The 14,882-nt window shown below is 37.6% G+C and overlaps 1 protein-coding gene across 1 annotated transcript in view; it reads right to left on the reverse strand.

Annotated features, from left to right (window-relative positions):
* The window catches only part of LOC145277572 (uncharacterized), a 272,319-nt gene that overhangs the window by 68,352 nt on the left and 189,085 nt on the right, over positions 1 to 14,882 (reverse strand). The window contains exon 2 of the mRNA XM_080129063.1: positions 12,828 to 12,852. The gene's annotated coding sequence lies outside the window, so the exon portion shown is untranslated. The remainder of the gene's footprint in view (positions 1 to 12,827; positions 12,853 to 14,882) is intronic.

Below are 14,882 nucleotides of genomic sequence, written 5' to 3' on the forward strand. Positions count from 1 at the left end.
GTACGTACATCAAAAAGATATTTCTGTATTTTTTTCTTTGGTTGATTTACAGCCAATGACAAGAATACATTCAGAACACAAATATTAAAATCATCTCTTTTGCCGACTCAAACAAATTTTAGAAAACACTCAAAGAAACGATGGATCGAAAAGAAAAAAAAAATTACAAGATTTTATTTCAATTGACACTAAAACGGATTTTACTCAATTGACTGTGAAATATTGTCATTCTGAGTTTGAATAAAAAAAACAAAACAAAAAAGAAACATGATAATTATATTCGAATTTATAGAATAGCCTTCGACTTTGAAACATATTTTCCATCTATAAAAGAATGTAGTCGTGTATGGAAATATCAAACTTACCAAATTTAACATTTTATAAAATTTTCTAACCTACATCATAAACTTAGTGGAAGAAGAGCCATACTTGATTTTAAACAGGTTACAAAAAACGTTATAAGCTAAAACGTCGTCCTCCATTTCCTGCACAACGTTATGCCTAACTGAGCTATACATAAGGACCGGCTTAGAAATTTCTCCACAAGTACTTTATATTACCATCTTTTTCTTTATTAGAAAAAAAAAATTCAAAGTGTTAACGAGAAATCAATTACAACAATAAAATCACTCTTGCAAACAAATTCATCTTTTTAAGGACTTTTATAAGAGTTGCCTCCCTTTGTTCAACCAATTTTTTCACACATACGAAACCATTGTTAAAACCAGAAAACAACTCCAAGTATATGAAAATATCTATGCAGCCAGTTACTTTTCTCCATTCTTTTCCAAGACAATAACCAACATGCCTGCCGACGATCAACGACTACACCGACCTAAACATTGCACAAATAACACTCAAAATGAGAACAATAGTCCGATCAAAACAAGTAAAATAATCAACCCACATCTCAAAAATTGAGAACTGAACATTTTCAATGGAAAATGAGTTCTCTAATCATGGTAATCAATGATAGTGATGAGGTTACAAATAAGGAATACTTCGATTTATCGATGAGGTCTTAATGTTCCATCTAGACAAATGGCATTTTTTTTATACTTGTTTTGCTATCTTTGAATTGAATTCATAGTGAAAAAAAAAAAAAAAATCATGAATCCACTACAAGAGTGTCTGCATAACAAGTTTTGGGAATACATTCTCCAAAGTAAAATTTTACATGTGAAAACACAATGAAAAGGCACTTAAATTAGCAATAAAATTTGTTATAAATATATTTTTCTACAACAAAAGAATTCATGAAATGAAGTCCGAAAGAACACTGCTGAATATTTTTTAATAAGCAAAAGTAGAAAGAAAATTAATTTTAAAGCGAAAAAAATATTAAGTTCTTTTTACTTATGTTTTTGTATTACAGCATAATTTTTCTCAGATATTTGTTTAAAATATTTTATTTTATTAATAATTTTTTGCAAAATAAAACTCATGTATCTATTTTGACAGTTTAAAATTTTTTTTTCAGATAAAATGGACTTGAAGAGACCCCCTCCCCAAAAATCAGCCTGTAAATGTGACATACTGGGCCATATTTATGAGTGGACCGTGGTCCAACTAAAAAATGCATACAAAGCTTTCAGTGCAAGTCCAATAATAAAACTATTAAAAAAAAAAATACATAAAAATATTTATGATGTACTCATGGAACGAAAATACCGTATTCCAAAAATCACGTAAATTGACCAAGTATTTTTTTTTTTTTAAACTACAGAAATTAAATTTTATGAGGAAGCGAGAACTGTATCTAGGCCACATCTGGGCTGGTGCATCTATCACTCTCATAAAAAATCTCAAATCTAATAAGTCCTGCCTGTCCAAAACCTGTCGCATCACCACAATAATACATTAATGGAATGTGTTCTGATGAACTCTTAGCATTTTGTGCCCACTCGAGATACATACGCCTGACTAACCTAACAACTAGCAAAATCCCACCCTTTCACTCTTGGGGTCCCTAGATGCTGTAAAACCTACTCTAATTTGAAGGATTCAATCTCTCATCATTCAGCTACTATTTGCTGAAAACGTTTTTAAAAGATCTGGGGAAAATTTGAGATAAAGGAAATCGGGCACTTTTTTTTTTTTTTGAACACCCTATGTATGTATATATATATATATATATATATATGTATATATGTATGTATGTATATATATATATATATATATATATATATATATATATATATATATATGATGTGTGTGTGTTAACATAAAAACAAATGCTTCATTTTTGAGATGAGGATTGATTATTTGTATTATTCAGATTACTGTTCTCATCTTGAGTGTTATTTTCACAACATTTCGGCCGATATAACTTCAGATCTCCCTTAGATGTATCTTGTCGAACTCTGAAATATTTTGTCAAACTCTGGAGTTCGCAATAACCTGTGGCATAGTGGATAAAGTATTAGGTAAAAATTGAGTTTTAAAGTTACACGTTCTGGGGGTTAAAGTTTGAATCATCAGTGCTGGCAACACTCGAAATACAATTGCGAATTACGTGGGACTTCTACTCAGTCATGGCTAACAGAATAAAAGCACACTACTCCAGTGGATTAATTAAAAATTCTGTTGGGATTACAGAGTTTGATAGATAAATTCTCGAGTACAACAAAATACATTTGAAGAGTGTTGGAGGTTACATCGATCAAAACGTTGTGAAAATAATAAAGATAAGAACAGTAGTCTGAAGATTCCAAATAACACAACATAAAACATTTAAATGTGAACAAAGATTTAATTTAAAAGTTAAAAAAAAAAAGATTGTCATTTTCATTAATTTAAAAATAAGTTTCAAATAAAAAATTCTTGTAAATTACCAAAATTTAGTAAAAAAAAAAAAAAAAAAAATTTCTAATCATTTTAAAATATGCAGATAATCGTCATATGGTGATTTTACTGTACCCTGCAGCTTCTTAGTTGCACCTAATCCATGAAACTTGAGGTATAGCATGTGCAATCATTCAACAAATGTAAAATACTTAAATTTATGAATGAATTGAAAGCCGCTCAAACATAATGAGATGCGTGCATTGTCAGTTGAAAGATAAGTATTTGAGAGATTTGAAAATAATGAATGGCATGGATAAAATTTGATAACTTATATGAAGTGCTTGACATTGGATTTGAAGATGACCATACCGTAACCTGCAGGGAAGCAATCTGGTGACAACGGGTTAATCATACTATATTATTAATATATACTATATTGAATTCGTTTCGCAACTACGGCAGTTGATTAACACACACACCGAACGTCTAATCACATTGATGCAGTTGATACACACTGTCGATTTTCTGAACATACTCCTTTTATTGTCCAAGCGTTAGTCATCAGTCAATCGGCGGCCAGAAAAACAGTCACGTGAGGCCTGACGTCATCGCTCAATAATCTTACAGAAACCACAGCCGCCATTTTTAATTTCTGCCCTCCCTGTGATCCTCCCAGCAGGTAAGACAACACACGCAGACACGTGGTCGCTTTCTTCCTTCATTCTGTTCGACTTTACACCCCACCCCCTGGTCTCAAGATCACACATGCGGCATTGCGGCCATTTGTTACGAGCACTCCTATGGAGGGGGATTAGCTGGACTTCTTCATCTTCATCAGGGCTACTTGGGTCAGTGTCCACAGTCCTACTATCTGGCTGCGCTCCATCTTCATCCGAGCTCTCAGAAGGAGTAACAAACCTGTCACCATTAATGTTGCCAGCAGTCCTTCCATCAAGCTGGGCTCCATCGTCATTGGGGCTCTCAGAAGTGGCGCTGGAACTATCGCCATCTGTGCTGAGGTTCTCAGCCATGTCATCATGGGCATAGGTCGGATCCACATTTCATCATTGGATGCTTCATCACTTTCGCTGTTCGCCATTTGGTTTGTATCAAGGGCGGGTCGGACATCCCTCACATGCCGTGGAGTACCATCAACCAGCACAGCCTACTCACTAATTATGCCAGTGATCCGTCCTCTTCTGAAACTGGTCGTACATCGGTTATTGGGAGGCCTTACCCAGACGGTGTCCCCTAACTTGTACCATCCTTGCGTCCTCTTCTGATTAGGCAGGCAGGCATCAATGCTCTTAACACGCACTCGATAGCAATGTATCGCATTAGCAGGTGCACTTTCAGCAGTCGCGTCATCCTTTGGTGTTGTATTGTACCTGTACAAACTGCAGAATAGAATAACTGAATACCATGTGCCCGACCACATGAGGCCCGCGTACGAAGAAGAACTTCGCAAATGGATCGAGGATGGCTGGCTGATTCCCTACCCCTACAAGAAACTTGGACCTCCTAAGGGTCTGATCCCATTAATGGCGGTTGCTCAGCACAACAAAGCCAAAGTCAGGCCGGTAATGGATTACCGAGAACTGAACTCATATGTTGATGCATTCACAGCTGATGCTGATGTGTGCATTAGCAAACTACGAGAGTGGCGCCAGCTGGGTTCTAATGTGTCCCTGTTGGATTTGAAAAGAGCATATCTGCAGGTCCGGGTTAGCGAGACAATGTGGCCGTTTCAGACGGTAGTGTTTGCTGGTAGGAGGTATTGCCTCACAAGACTGGGCTTTGGGCTGAACGTTGCGCCCCAAACAATGAAGACAATCGTCAATGCTGTATTGTCACAGGATAAGATCGTAAAAGAGGGGACATCAGCATACCTTGACGACATATACGTGAATGAAGACATTGTGCAGTCATCACGTGTGAGGGCCAAGCTAGCCGAACTTGGACTGATGTGTAAGGATCCAGAACGCTTGGAGGATGGCGCTCGTGTCTTGGGTTGAGCGTTCAACAGGAGCGAGGGACCTTAAAGTGAGGGCGTGGAACTGCAGTTCCTGAAGTGCCCCATGTCCTCACGAGGCGGGCTATATTTTTCCTGTGTGGAAAACTGGTGGGACACTTACCAGTATGTGGATGGACTCTGGCCGCGACAGCCATCATGAAGAGAAGGGCGAGTGCAGTTACCATAGGCTGGGATGACGAAACAGTGGACAATCTGTTGCTGCGCATGGTGAAGGAGACCATCACAAGAGTCAAGCAGGAGGACCCCGCTAAAGGAGATTGGTGCGTCCAGGGAGACAGGCTAAATGTGTGGGTGGATGCGAGCTCCCTCGCAATTGGGGTGCTATTAGAGATGAACGGGTCTGTGATTGAGGACGCTTGCTGGTTGCGACCAATGGATGATGCTGCTCACATCAACCTGGCAGAGTTGGATGCGGTAATAAAAGGAATAAACCTGGCACTCCAGTAGAAAGTCAAAGAATTATGCATACGCACAGATTCGCTGTGCGTATACCACTGGATAATTGACACACTAGCAGGCAAAACGAGAGTGCGCACCAAGGTGGCTGCCGAAATAGCTTGAATTCGTTTCGCAACTATGGCAGTCGATTAACAGTTTCACAACTACGGCAGTTGATTAACACACACGCCGAACGTCTAATCACACTGATGCAGTTGATACACACTGTCGTCGATCTTCTGAACATACTCCTTTTATTGTCCAAGCGTTCGTCATCAGCCAATCGGCGGCCAGAAAACAATTACGTGAGGCCTAACGTCATCGCTCAATAATCTTACAAAAACCACAGCCGCCATTTTTAATTTCTGCCCTCCCTGTGATCCTCCCAGCAGGTAAGACAACACGCACAGACATGTGGTCGCTTTCTTCCTTCATTTTGTTCGACTTTACATATATATTATTTATAACATTATGGTTTAAAAAAAACGAACATTTTTAAAAAATCTCTGAATACATTTTTTTAATGAACGAAATCTAAAGACATATATATATATATATATATATATATATATATATATATATTACATTTAAATGATAATTTAATAGGCACAAAGATTTAGATCTTTTCTTTTGAATGTGAAGTACAATTTTTCATCAGCTCCAACACCAATGAATTTGCCCCCCCCCATCCCCGACTCAAGACTTCACAACTCTTGTTATAAGGTTATGTTCATCTTTAGTTTTGTATAAACTTATTTAGAGCAATTGTTACATATTACTTGGGGTTAAGTCTAAGAGTTATTAAGTATAATTGATCGCTCGGATCGATTACAGTTCCACATAAGTGAATGTCAATAGTTACAGTTAGTCACGCGATGAGACAAGGTATTTATTTTAGCAAGGAAATAATATATGACTAGATAGGGGTGTTCTTAGCTGCATCTGGAGAGGATTCGGTCAGATGCAACTCATAGTTAAGGAAAGGAGTTCCATAGTTAAGTTAATAAAAGTTTAATTACTGTCTCTTTCCTCTTGTATAAAGCCTTTTCAGCTACTGCTTGAAAGAAAAACATCTAGACCCCCCCCCTTTCCATTATGGTGAATATTGTAAAGATGAATGAAAAAAAAAGCGGATAGACCAAACACAATACAATAAAAGTAATTCATGAGTTGATTTTTTAATATTTTTCTTTGGGTTCCTTCTCTGTATGTTTCGTTTTACTTCAGTTGAAGTTCTCAGAAATCAAGCCCCCCCCCCCTCCTGGGGCTAACACTTGATCTCCATATGAGATACATAAATATCCAAATATCCAAAGTTCTCTTTTACCTCTCAAACACGTAGTTAATAAAGAAATCGAGAATATTATTTCCTTCTCCCAATTGACCATTTAAATGTTACAGTATACCTTTGTGGTCTCTTGGTATTACTGGATTCCAGGACAAGAATTTCTCTTGTCTGTGCTGTTACCTCAAGTAACATCACTTGGAGAAGGTGCACCATGCCTTGTAAAAGACAGTGTTGGCTAGCCATACTGAAGAAATTTTGCTTGGGCTTCGAATACTATGTGATTTTGAATATTTGGTCAAGGTTTACTTGTAGTGAAAAGCATTTCATGCCAGGTTGTCCTGATAAACCCTGCTGCAGAGAGACGTTAGAAACTTGAGAATAGTGTGTAGTAGGAATTCAAGTTCCTTCCCTCAGAAATGAATGATAAGGTGTTACTTAAAAGAACAAATATATAAAACGACCAACAACAAAGTGAAAAGAAGAGGGAACAAAGAGAGGTAAGCTGAAGGTCCAAAATAGTATTTTATGTTATTTTCAAATTGTCATATTAATATAGATGAAGGGGGAAAAAAAGAAAAAGACAAAAACAGAAAAAGGACGAGAGATCATGTTTTATGTACAAAGTTAGGTGATATGGTCGAAGATCAAAAAGAAAAAAGAATTTTATGCATTTTGAATACCGCACTTATTTTGAAATAAGAAAAGAGTGCGTCTTTCAATGACATACAATTGATTTTCTTTTTCAGATTTTTAGTTTAATTTTCGTAAGCAAAAATAATTCTGAAAATGTGAAACTTTCCAACGAGTGTCTGTTCACAATAGGTTTTGACAGGACTGTCACAATTATCACGAAATATCAATCATAATATTATCAAGTATTTTTATTGATCAATTGTACTTTTCAGTTGGAATTTCAAAATTACACACGATAAAAGCAAACATTTGATATGGTTGCATTTTTTTAAGAATTCAAATGAGAGAAAAAGAGGGGGGAAGATAGGAAAAGAGGGGGGAGAGAAAAAGGGGAAAGAGAGGGTGAGAAAAAAAGAGGAGGGAAGAGAGGAAAAGAGGGGGTAAGAGACCCAGAGAAAAGGAGGAGGGGGGAAGAAACCCAGAGAAAAGGAGGAGGGGGGAAGAAACCCAGAGAAAAGGAGGGGAGGGGGAAGAAACCCAGAGAAAAGGAGGGGAGGGGGAAGAAACCCAGAGAAAAGGAGGGGAGGGGGAAGAAACCCAGAGAAAAGGAGGGGAGGGGGAAGAAACCCAGAGAAAAGGAGGGGAGGGGGAAGAAACCCAGAGAAAAGGAGGGGAGGGGGAAGAAACCCAGAGAAAAGGAGGGGAGGGGGAAGAAACCCAGAGAAAAGGAGGGGAGGGGGAAGAAACCCAGAGAAAAGGAGGGGAGGGGGAAGAAACCCAGAGAAAAGGAGGGGAGGGGGAAGAAACCCAGAGAAAAGGAGGGGAGGGGGAAGAAACCCAGAGAAAAGGAGGGGAGGGGGAAGAAACCCAGAGAAAAGGAGGGGAGGGGGAAGAAACCCAGAGAAAAGGAGGGGAGGGGGAAGAAACCCAGAGAAAAGGAGGGGAGGGGGAAGAAACCCAGAGAAAAGGAGGGGAGGGGGAAGAAACCCAGAGAAAAGGAGGGGAGGGGGAAGAAACCCAGAGAAAAGGAGGGGAGGGGGAAGAAACCCAGAGAAAAGGAGGGGAGGGGGAAGAAACCCAGAGAAAAGGAGGGGAGGGGGAAGAAACCCAGAGAAAAGGAGGGGAGGGGGAAGAAACCCAGAGAAAAGGAGGGGAGGGGGAAGAAACCCAGAGAAAAGGAGGGGAGGGGGAAGAAACCCAGAGAAAAGGAGGGGAGGGGGAAGAAACCCAGAGAAAAGGAGGGGAGGGGGAAGAAACCCAGAGAAAAGGAGGGGAGGGGGAAGAAACCCAGAGAAAAGGAGGGGAGGGGGAAGAAACCCAGAGAAAAGGAGGGGAGGGGGAAGAAACCCAGAGAAAAGGAGGGGAGGGGGAAGAAACCCAGAGAAAAGGAGGGGAGGGGGAAGAAACCCAGAGAAAAGGAGGGGAGGGGGAAGAAACCCAGAGAAAAGGAGGGGGGGGAAGAAACCCAGAGAAAAGGAGGGGAGGGGGAAGAAACCCAGAGAAAAGGAGGGGGGGAAGAAACCTCGAGAAAAGGAGGGGGGGGGAAAGAAACCCAGAGAAAAGGAGGGGGGGAGGGGGGAGAAACCCAGAGAAAAGGAGGGGGGGAGGGGGGAGAAACCCAGAGAAAAGGAGGGGGGGGGAAGAAACCCAGAGAAAAGGAGGGGGGGGGAAGAAACCCAGAGAAAAGGAGGGGGGGGGGGAAGAAACCCAGAGAAAAGGAGGGGGGGGGGAAGAAACCCAGAGAAAAGGAGGGGGGGGGGAAGAAACCCAGAGAAAAGGAGGGGGGGAAAGAAACCCAGAGAAAAGGAGGGGGGGAAGAAACCCAGAGAAAAGGAGGGGGGGGGGGGGGAAGAAACCCAGAGAAAAGGAGGGGGGGGGGAAGAAACCCAGAGAAAAGGAGGGGGGGGGAAGAAACCCAGAGAAAAGGAGGGGGGGGAAGAAACCCAGAGAAAAGGAGGGGGAGGGAAGAAACCCAGAGAAAAGGAGGGGGGGGGAAGAAACCCAGAGAAAAAGAGGGGGGGGGAAGAAACCCAGAGAAAAAGAGGGGGGGGGGAAGAAACCCAGAGAAAAAGAGGGGGGGGAAGAAACCCAGAGAAAAGGAGGAAGAAACTTTAAGTGGAAGAAACTTTAAGTGGGAGACAAATGAGAGAGAGAGAGAGAGAGAGAGAGAGAGAGAGAGAGAGAGAGAGAGAGAGAGAGAGAGAGAGAGCAACTAAAATACTCTTTTCTTTAAAGAGCGATTCTCAGAAATGGCCATGTCAAAATTATCAAGTTTATTATACGATATGTCCTCATATCTCTAGAAGAGGCAGGTCTCTCAGACAAATTTCAAATATTTCCATCACTGAACGCACAAATTGAACAAACGCACTTGGAGGATATTCTTTGTTTTTTTTTTTATGATAAACAGTTGTAATTGATAAAGATGCTTTAATTCACAACATTTGATGACAATAAACACTGACAACACATTTTGTGATCATTTCTTTTCATCCAGAGATCATTTCTACCAATAAAATTAACATGTTGAGTTTTAGAGAAATCATTTTCAGATCACGAACCATTAAAAGGCATTCGATATACTCATTATCGACCTTTCTTTTTAATTTTTCTTAGCATTTTATTATAGCTGGAGATCGGCATTTTACCAACTGTCAGACATTTACCCGCTATCTCTTACATTCCAACCAACAGATCTTTTTAAGATTCTAACTGTCCCTTTAAGTGTAATTGTTTGTATCTCTTTTGCACTTGGTTCACCAGGTATATTTGCTAGGTAGTTTTAAAAAATATTTTTTTTACAAGTCCAATTTCTCCTATAATTTACTGGAACGATGGAGATCTTCCTAAGATTCAAATTTCTTTTTTCTTTTCTTTTCATATCGCACATAAGGCTTCGGTATTTCATTATTTTTTTACTATAAGCTCTGTTTAAGATAGCATCATTATGGTTTTTTAACATAGCATCATTATGGTTGTTTCTTTCTCATTCTTTGTCCATTTTCTAAGTACGTGACTGTAGAAATTGCATAGACATAATGTATTTTTCTGCCACACTTAACATTTAAACAGCACTTTTAAATGCATGCATATATCACTGTAAACACATTGATCGATTCGTCCACTCATCTGTCACACATTTGTTTGAAATAGCATTCTATTGGTAAGACATGGGGTTTATATTTTAGCAAGGAAAGGTGTATAGTGTAACATCCAACTAGACAAGGATGTTCTTAAAGAAACTTGATTGCCTACTAAACACTATCCTCAAGTGTCTAAGGTCACTCTGTACACGGGTTTGTCAAGAAAACTTGGCATAGAGATACATTTCCCTAGAAATAAATTCTGACCAAATATTCAAAATCAAATAATATTCCTGTCTCAAATAAGATCTCCTTTGTATGGCTAACCTACATTGGCTTTTATTAGGATCGTGCATCTTCTCCATGTGATGTTACCTCAACACGGAGCTGGATACGCCACCAGACTAGATGAATTCTTATCCTGGAATCCAGTAAGACCAAAAGAAAGATATACTATAACGTATTAAAATGATCAATTGGGGAGAGGGAAATTATGTTCTTGTCTTCTTTACTAACTCATTGTTTGAGAGATAAAAAAATTTTTAATGGAATATTCGAATATCTATGTATCTCATAAAGATGAACCTCTTGATTTGAGACGTTCAACTGAAGTAAAATGAAATAACCGAGTGTTATTAGCTGCACGTGCAGAGAATCGAGTCAGATGCAACTCATAACTATGGAACTCATTTCATTTACTAAATTAATAAAAGTTAAAATAATTGTGGCTGTCTCTTTCCTTTTGTATAAAAACTTCAAAAAAAAAAAAAAAAAAAAAAAATAGGGGGCACAGGAAGAGTGTAGTCAACCCTGATCCCAAGAAAAACCATCTACGTCCCCCTTCCTATCATGGGAACATAATATTATATATGTTATAGTATATAACAAGGTGAATATTGTAAAGATGAATGGAAAAAGTGGATAGACCAAACACAAAATAATAAAATTAATTTATCTGAGAAGATTTTAAGTATTCCGACTTTATTAGTAAAAAGAGTTTCTCAAAAGTGAATGCAAAGATAAAAATAAACAAATACATAAAATGACCAATATCGGTTAGTTTGTCATGGTTAATTTAGAAGTAGCATTTTTGTTAATCTATTACACTTAAGTTTGAACAAGTCAGAAGCTCTAAGGTTCGCTACGGACTCAGAATTCATAGCATTCTAACTGACTTCTAAACTTCCAAAAGTTCCAGTGTCGACTTCAGCTCCTTATTTTAAATGATTTCTATTATTCAGACTTGATTCTTTAAAGATTTAAAAATCCAACTTCGATTCCAAGCATTCTTATGAATCTGAAACTGACTTCTTTCAAAATCTCCAACTCTGCAATCCTGGTTTCAAGTAGCAATTTTATAGTCTTTAAATCTTTAAGACATCCTGTCGATTCATCACATTTTAGCATTTTCATCATTGAATGCCTCATAAGATACATTTTTGTTTTGGAGTCAATTTCATGTCAAAAAATACAAACCGATCCTTTCACCGATAGCGCCCAGAGATATCGATCCTTTCACAGACAGCACACAGAGATATCGATCCTTTCACAGACAGCACACAGAGATATCGATCCTTTCACAGACAGCACACAGAGATATCGATCCTTTCACAGACAGCACACAGAGATATCGATCCTTTCACAGACAGCACACAGAGATATCGATCCTTTCACAGACAGCACACAGAGATATCGATCCTTTCACAGACAGCACACAGAGATATCGATCCTTTCACAGACAGCACACAGAGATATCGATCCTTTCACAGACAGCACACAGAGATATCGATCCTTTCACAGACAGCACACAGAGATATCGATCCTTTCACAGACAGCACACAGAGATATCGATCCTTTCACAGACAGCACACAGAGATATCGATCCTTTCACAGACAGCACACAGAGATATCGATCCTTTCACAGACAGCACACAGAGATATCGATCCTTTCACAGACAGCACACAGAGATATCGATCCTTTCACAGACAGCACACAGAGATATCGATCCTTTCACAGACAGCACACAGAGATATCGATCCTTTCACAGACAGCACACAGAGATATCGATCCTTTCACAGACAGCACACAGAGATATCGATCCTTTCACAGACAGCACACAGAGATATCGATCCTTTCACAGACAGCACACAGAGATATCGATCCTTTCACAGACAGCACACAGAGATATCGATCCTTTCACAGACAGCACACAGAGATATCGATCCTTTCACAGACAGCACACAGAGATATCGATCCTTTCACAGACAGCACACAGAGATATCGATCCTTTCACAGACAGCACACAGAGATATCGATCCTTTCACAGACAGCACACAGAGATATCGATCCTTTCACAGACAGCACACAGAGATATCGATCCTTTCACAGACAGCACACAGAGATATCGATCCTTTCACAGATAGCACACAGAGATATCGATCCTTTCACAGACAGCACCCCGGAATATTGATTCTTTCAGATATCACTCTGCATTATTAGTTTATCGATATCTTGTTATTGATGTCTTGTAAATTTAAACAATTTATTGAAAATTTTTCCTACCTTGCGCATCCTTATAGCAGTTTCACTGTAAAGAAAAAGAAAATTACATTAAATTTTTTTTTTTTTATTTAATTAAATACAAACAATTCCAAAACATTTTTAGTTAAAGAAATGAACACATTTTGTAATAGAAATCCATTTTAAAACATTTTGTTTAACAGCAGTTTTTACATCATAGAAAAATTAAATGAAAGAAAATTTGTTATAGAAACGATAAAGAAAACAATCAAATATTGAAAAGAATAACTGAAAACAAATACATCAACAGTTTCATAAATTATCAATTAGTTAGAATACTTATTCCGGATGAGTTTATAATATTGTGATGCAATAAATTAAAAAAATTTTTTAAATATTAATGACAAAAAGTATATAAAAGTATACATTGCACAACCAAAACTGTAGATTTATATAAAGTTACCTTTGGAGCTAAGACACCGTAAGAATAATCTCAATTTGTTCAAATTTTAAGACATATATATATTAAATCAGAATCGAAAAAATCAGAACTTTGTGAAGTGTTAGAATTGGAAAAATTTATGCCTATTTTTTATAAACTTAATTTATGACTGCTAATGTCAATGATCAAAGAATAAATATTTTATTTTAAACTACCAGTAACCCCCCCCCTCATCGAAAGAAGTGTATTTTTACCTATGTGAAAATATATGCCTATATTACATGAATTTTTATGGTAATACGAAAGTAAAACTTCTATACATAAATAGTTAAAGATTCCAAAAGAATTAGAACTGATCATTGTATTGGATTAACAATTCAGAAGAGAATCTGTAATTCTATCGAAACTGGAAAAAATATTGGAATTGTCCCATCACTATATAAGAAAGTATTAATACTTCCATGCTCCTTTGAGGACCCGCTTACCAGCACAAAATATTGCATATCAACATATTTTAAAATAAGCAAAAACATTCATATTATTTTGATTCTACTGTTCTCATCTTGAATGTTATCTTAACAATGTTTCGATCAATGTAACCTTTGACGTAGTGGATAAAGTACTTGGTAATAATCAGTTGTAAAGTTACACTCTTCCGGAGATTAAAGGTTAAATTCTTAGTGCGAGTAACAATCAAAATACAAGTGTGGATTACTTAGGACTTCTATCCAATTGTGGCCGAGAGAACAGGAGCATGTTAGCTCCGTGGATTAAATAAAGAGTTTTGTTCGAAATTTCATCCAGATTTCCAGTGTCCGACAAAAAGACAACTTGTGTTCGACAAGATACATCTAAAGAAAGTCCGAGGCTACATTGATCAGAACGTGAAAAAAGTCAAGATGAGAACAGATGTCTGAAAAATCCAAATATACGAATAATCAATCTTTATCCAAAAAGTTCAAAAACATAAGCAGCAATATATTGCTAGAATGCAAACTGCAAAAATCAGATTCCTACGTTTGAAGTCATTAATTTTAATTATCGAAATTTCCTAAGAATCTATAATTACTAACTAGTTGAATCCATGTTCCAGTGTTACCCATAAAAATGTTTTTTTCTTTTCTTTTTTTTTTAAATAAACAGTAAGGATAAAATACAAAGTACATTAAAAGAAATAAAATGAAGATGCGCATTGCACCATTGAGCAGTAAGAAAGTCTAAAAATGGACAACTGGTGTAAAGTGAAAAAAGTCTTTAAAAAATTCACAGTAAAGTAAGAAGAGTCTGAAATGAAAAAGGATAATCTCCTCAGGCTTCCAAGATATTAATAATTACAATGGAAACTGTTGTTCGGAGTAAATATAGAAGTAAAATTTGATTGGAAATAAAATTTTTAAAAATTATTTTTCCGCATTTTGTTCTTAACGAGAATGAGGCATTCTCCCAGAGGTCAGACATTCACCCACTATCTCATACATTCAAACGGTGAGATCTTTTTAAGATTCTAACCACTCCTTTAAGCGCAATTGTTTGAATCTCTTACTCTTGGTTCACACGGTATATTTGCAAAGTAGTTTTTGAATTTTTTTTTTTCCATGTGTGATTGCTCTTATAATTACTGGAATGATGGAAATTTGTAAGATTCCAGTTTCTTT

The sequence above is a fragment of the Euprymna scolopes genome, chromosome 6 (genome assembly GCF_053919585.1).
Source record: "Euprymna scolopes isolate OS-2025 chromosome 6, ASM5391958v1, whole genome shotgun sequence".
Lineage (NCBI taxonomy): Eukaryota > Metazoa > Mollusca > Cephalopoda > Sepiida > Sepiolidae > Euprymna > Euprymna scolopes.